Source organism: Daucus carota, chromosome 4, assembly GCF_001625215.2.
Source record: "Daucus carota subsp. sativus chromosome 4, DH1 v3.0, whole genome shotgun sequence".
In the NCBI taxonomy this organism is placed as follows: domain Eukaryota; kingdom Viridiplantae; phylum Streptophyta; class Magnoliopsida; order Apiales; family Apiaceae; genus Daucus; species Daucus carota.
This window is the reverse complement of record NC_030384.2, coordinates 5,371,265-5,377,352: the sequence shown is the minus strand read 5'-3', so window position 1 is coordinate 5,377,352 and position 6,088 is coordinate 5,371,265.

Sequence of the window (6,088 nt, the reverse complement as noted above, 5' to 3'; positions counted from 1 at the left end):
TTTCTCGTTTTTTATTTTGGGGCTGCTTTTGACCAACCCCTTCAGAGTCACTGTCAGTAATATCTTCCACAATTCCTTCAACCAGGGTTTCTGTTGTATCAATATTTTTCAGTGGGAGTGTATCCGTGGGTGTAAACCCTTCATGCACGGCATGCGAGGCTTCTAGATAAGGGTCTTCCCTCGGATGTTGCACGATAACCACCATGTTGCAGGTTGCTTTCACAAACTTTATTAAAACCCTTCCCTGAGCCTTGGTTTCGGGTTCCTCTTCTATGTCCACTTGCTTGTAACAGCTCTCTCGGATGTCTTCATCCATTTGCTGGGCTTCTTTACAGGCTTTTACTGCAGATCTCAAAGCCTTGCTATAACATTCCCGGGAGTCAGCCTGACATCCTCGTACACATCCTACCCCATTGGGGGTTGGGAACTTCATGGATAAATGGTATATCGAGGTTACAATCCGCGTGTCCCTTAAGATGGGTCTGCCCAGGATCCCGTTATAGGAGATGTCTTCGTTCACTACCATGAACTCTGCAACTTGAGTGGTAGCCCGGGGCTCCACTCCCAGGGTGATCGGGAGTCTTACCCTTCCAACAATCTGGACAGCATTCCCTGTGAAACCATACAATTCATTGTAGCAAGCCATCATGTCTCTGTCTGCCATTTTCATCCTCTGGTATGCACAATAGGCCAAGATATTGACAGAGCTTCCGTTATCGACAAGAAGCCTGTGTACATTGACATTTCCGATCACGGCTGTTACCACCAGGGCATCGCTATGAGGATGGTGTACCGCGCGCGCATCCCCCTCAGTGAAGGTAATGTCCATGGTCTCCCCTTTGAACATTTTGGGAGGCCTTTCAGACAGATGGCACACATTGGTCAAGGGTGGCCCTCGGGCCTCCCGTACATATCTCTTCATAGCACTGCGTCCCTGGCCTCCCACGAAGGGTCCTCCGATGATCATTCGTACACCGCCAGCTCGAGTGTTACGGTTGGCTTCCTGGTCATTCCTCCTTTCAGCTTTCTTTTCCTTATACATCTTAGCCTCTTGGGCTACAAATTCCGTCAGGTATCCGGTTCAGATATGATCCTCTATGTGGTCTTTAAGATGAACACATTCTGCCGTGTCGTGCCCGTTCAAGTCGTGGAAAGCACAATATTTTCCCTGGTCTTTCTTCCCTGGGGGTCCATTTTGGAAGGGCTTCCGGAAGAGTCTCGCCTTATCTCCAACCTCGAAAATATGATCTATGGAGGCCGTTAGAGGCGTGTATTCATGATACCTTGTTTCTCTTGCTTTCCTCATCGTCAGTCTCGACTTATCGAAGCCCTACGTGCTGGTTGTGTTCACAGTATTAGGTGAAGTCTTGCCATCTCGGCTTGAAGGCTTCTCATCAACAGGCCTTACGTAGGGATTTCTCTTATAGGTGTTCCTTCTGTCTGGGCTGTGGGACCTATCCCTCTTATTCTTCCAGCTGCTACGGCTTTCAGACTTCGACTCCTTCTTTAACTTAGCTAGTGATTTCTCAATCAGCTTATGGGGTTCAGCTTTAGAGAAGAAGTCAGCTAGGGTTTCAGGCTCCTGTCCTTGCAACTCCTTCCAGAAGTCTGTTCCAGGCCTTACCCCTGCTATCAAGAAGTTCTTCAGGGTTTCCTGAGATGTTGGTCTAACACGGGGTACCTCCGAGTTGAAGCGTTTGAAATACTCCCTTAATGTCTCGTGTTCCTTTTGCTTAATATTAGCCAAAGTGTTGGCGGGTGGGGCATAAGTGACGGAAGCCCTGAATTGTCCCACAAACAGTTCACACATTTTCCTCCAAGAGCTGATAGAACAGCGGGAAGCCTCTTGAACCAGTGATGAGCGTCATGCCTGAGGGTTGCAGCCAACAAGCGACATTTTGTGAGGTCTGGAATCTGGTAGACCTCCATCTCAGTGTCAAACCGGCTAAGATACTCCACGGGATCCGTGGTTCCGTTAAATCACAGGTCGCCAACCCCCCTGTAGATACGGGGTAGGGGTGACTCCCTAACCTTCTTAGTAAAGGGTGACTTAACGGTAAGCTCGACTTTCGACTTCTTATCGGCCTTCACCTTCTTTAGGGCTTCCAACAACTCTTCCATCTTGCATTTATCATCCCCATCATCAAGTGCAACTTCATAGTCATCATCCAGGGGCTGATCTTTCTTTTTGCTTACTTCATTATCATTGTGCGACCCTGAGCTTTCCTCATCATCATGAATGGAGACAATTTTTGACGGCCTTTGGTTTTTATCCTTTGATCGAGCTTCAGACACGGGCTTTTCCTGTCTTTGGCTGGGAGTAGCCCTGTGTTGCGAGCCTTCAGGTTCATCCCCATTAGGGGCCTTGTTCCCAAGCCTGTGCCGCAAGTCTTGCTCGGTCAGTTTCCTTCCAAGGCGATCAAACACACTAGCAGCCTGCGAATGCTCTCTATCATCTATTTCAGGGTCAGCTCCATCCTCAGGGTTGCCGCGTTCCTTCTTACCGCCTTCTCCATCAAAATCTAGCTTGGTCGGAGTCACCTTGCTAGCCTTTTTCGACCTTGCTGATTTCCTTTTCAGAGAAGCAATCCTTCGACTCATCCTTGCGTAGCGCCTTCCGGCGTCTTGGGGTTTTCAGTGTTTTCGGGAATTTCTGACATCTCTCCTCTCTAAGATTAGTAATCCCCTCCTTCTAGCGCCAAAAAGTGTTGGGAGAGGAATTGATACAACACCCCCAGAACCGTGTAGCACAATTATAGGGATATCTGTTACAACTACGAAAATCACGGCTAGCTCTTAGGGGCTACCGTTAACATAAACTAAAGAAAACGAATAAGAAACAAGTGTGTTTAAGGGCTGAGCTTGCAAAGAACCAAACAACGAGGCCGGAATTATGGAATTCCGTCCTGCAATTGCCCAGAAATATATGTCACAAAGGTTACACGTGCCTCTCTTTAGAGTGTAGAACTCGTGAATAATGATCCAAGTCCCTTTGCAAGGTGCCTACATACCCTATATTTATAGGGATCAAGCCCATGTAGTTCTCGATTTAGGACTCTGAAGAGATAAGCTTTTATCCCCTCTAGTTTAGGAAAAAACAACTTCCTCTTGTAGTTATCTAGCGGCATCCCACTCCAAGTAGGTCACTTGAAGCCTTCATCTTGCATAATTATCCGAATATTCTTGAATTATCTCCACCATGCACATATTTATCCTTTAATTCGTAGATAAATGATAGCTGATATACTCCCAATATACCTCCAATTCGTCCTCCTAGAAACAAGGAAGAAGAGTGCTTCTTGGAGTCTGCCTGCCGTTCTGCCCAGGCGGCGGAAGCCCTGCCAGCGGCATCCCCTAACAGCAGCCCCGTAACTGCAAACAGGATGCACTTAGCGGTAACCCCTAGCAGCGGTAACCCCTAAAGCGCCTTCAGGTGCAACCCCATTCTAATGGCAGTCTTCATTGTGCTTCCAATGCAAGTCCATATACCTCTTTTATGCCTCCAATGATTCACCCAGCCACGGTGAAGCCCATTATCCTCAACCAAATGATTCCAATAAGCCCAAATAAATCCCACATAATATGATGGGCTATAAAATAAGCCCAGGGAGATTTTATGGCACAACAGTTATAATACTTTTCGTGAAATATTACACCAAGTCACATAAATATTATTTATTGATTCTATAGAAATATCACGAATCAATAACTATATAAATTCGATTAATAGTCCGATAATTATAGGATACGCTCCCGTATAATTTTAAAAATCTAAATTTTATTTAAAATCGGGCAGCACCTCCTCTATTTATCGGACTACCAGTCGATATCATATCGACACAACAATCCCAACAAACCTGTAATCAAGCTCCGAATACTAAATATTATAACTACCAATCAAAATCAATTATCAATTCGAACTAACTATTATACTAAAATAATAAATAAAATACATATCAAGATTTGATTTCAAAGCTTTAAGTCACGTGAAGAAATGATACAATCCCGCACAAAGACATACGGCCTTCCTGGCCCCACGAAAACACACACTCACTTAACACACACACCCACATCGCTGCACACACTCTTTCACATATATACACACATCGCCACAGACATACACACAAGCAAAAATCAGGAGAAAAGAGGAAACAAGGGAGAGAAGAGAAGGTGAGAGATCTGGAGAGAAACCGGAGGGAGAGAGACAGTGGACTGGAGGAGAGGCTGGTGAGCGGTGGCGGATGGCGGCCGGAAAAGAAGGCGGGGACTGGAGGCGCGGCGGCAGCAGGAGAAATGCGCGAGCAGGAGAAAGAGAGCGAAGAGAGAGAGTGGCTTAGGGGAGGGAGAGGCGAGGTGCAGAGAGAGGTTGTAGGAGGGATGAGGCGCGAGAGAGGGAGTGCAGAAAGAGATCGGCGAGAGGGAGATTGATGAGTGAGAGGGATAAAAGAGAGAAAGTGGAGAGATATTTTAAAAAGAAAAACAAAATAAATCAGTTTATATAAACTGATTTGTATTGTGATGACACGTATCAAAATCAAGGATACGTGTCCCTCTGCTGGCAGGCCTGGTACTGAACTGTCTAAATTACGGACAAAATTACAGAAAAATTTAATCTAGAAAAATACCGAAATAATTTAAAAATCTTAAAATAATTAAAAACTAATAAAATATGATTTCCATGATTTTTGGATCATTTTTGAAATTAATGGAAACACCCCACTTGAATCTACACAGAAAATCATTTAGAGCTGAAAAATTAACAAAACATCATTTTATGAATTTTATAAATCTCTAAAAATATTTAATAAAATTATAGAGCGATAAGAATGATTTTATATACACAATTTTATAAAATCCAAACACTATAAAATCCATAACAAATAGAAATCGATAACACGACTCGACAATCCAACAGAAATAAAATACACCGACTCTCGAGAATATAATCACAACACAACCAGATAATACTGAGCACATAATAATCAGATAATAATTTTATTAAATAATTACAAAATTACAGATCGTTATAGCCTTCCCCCCTTAAAAAGATTCTGCCCTCAGAATCTGGACTAACTGAACAAGTGAGGATATCTGTCTAACATTTCTGATTCTAGTTCCCAGGTAGACTCTTCTACACAGGGATTCTTCCAAAGCACTCTCACTATCGGAGTAGTCTTATTCCTAAGAACTCGCTCCTTGCGATCTAGAATCTGAACTGGTTGTTCTATATAAGTCAAGTCTGGCTGAATCTTGATTGGTTCATACTCAATCCCTTGGTTTGAACCAGGAACATATGGCTTCAGCATGGATACATGAAAGACATTATGAATATGTAGAAACTTAGGTGGTAAGGCTAACTCATAAGCGACTTTACCCACCCTTCTTAAAACTTCAAATGGTCCAATATATCTAGGACTCAACTTACCCTTCTAATCTGAGCTGCTTCTAGCCTTTCCTGAATTAACAATACTGCTTCTTTGGTTTGCTCTACTAGCTCAGGACCTAATAACTTTCTTTCACCCACTTCTTCTCGGTAGAGAGGGGATCGACACTTACGACCATATAGTGCCTCATAAGGTGGCATTCCAATACTGGCGTGATACCTATTATTATAAGAAAACTCTATTAATGGTAGGTGATCATCCCAGTTTACTTTGAAATCCAACACACAAACTCTTAACATATCCTCTATAGTATGAATTGTCCTTTCACTTTTCCCGTATTTCTGAGGCTGGTAAGCAGTACCCATCTTGAGTTTGGTTCCTAAACACTCCTGAAACTTAGACCAAAATCTCGAATTAAATCTTGGATCTCGATCAGACACAATGGCTACAGGAACTCCATGCTTAGTTACAATCTCATCCAGATATAACTTGACTAACTTCTCTAGGGAATATCTTTCATTGATAAGGAGAAAATGCGCGGACTTAGTTAATCTATCGATAACTACCCAAATAGGATCATGGTTTGATCGGGTTCTAGGTAGACCAACTACAAAGTCCATTGCAATCTCTTCCCATTTCCATTGGGGAATCTCTAGAGGTTGCAACAATCCACTTGGTCTTTGGTGTTCTGCCTTCACTTTCTG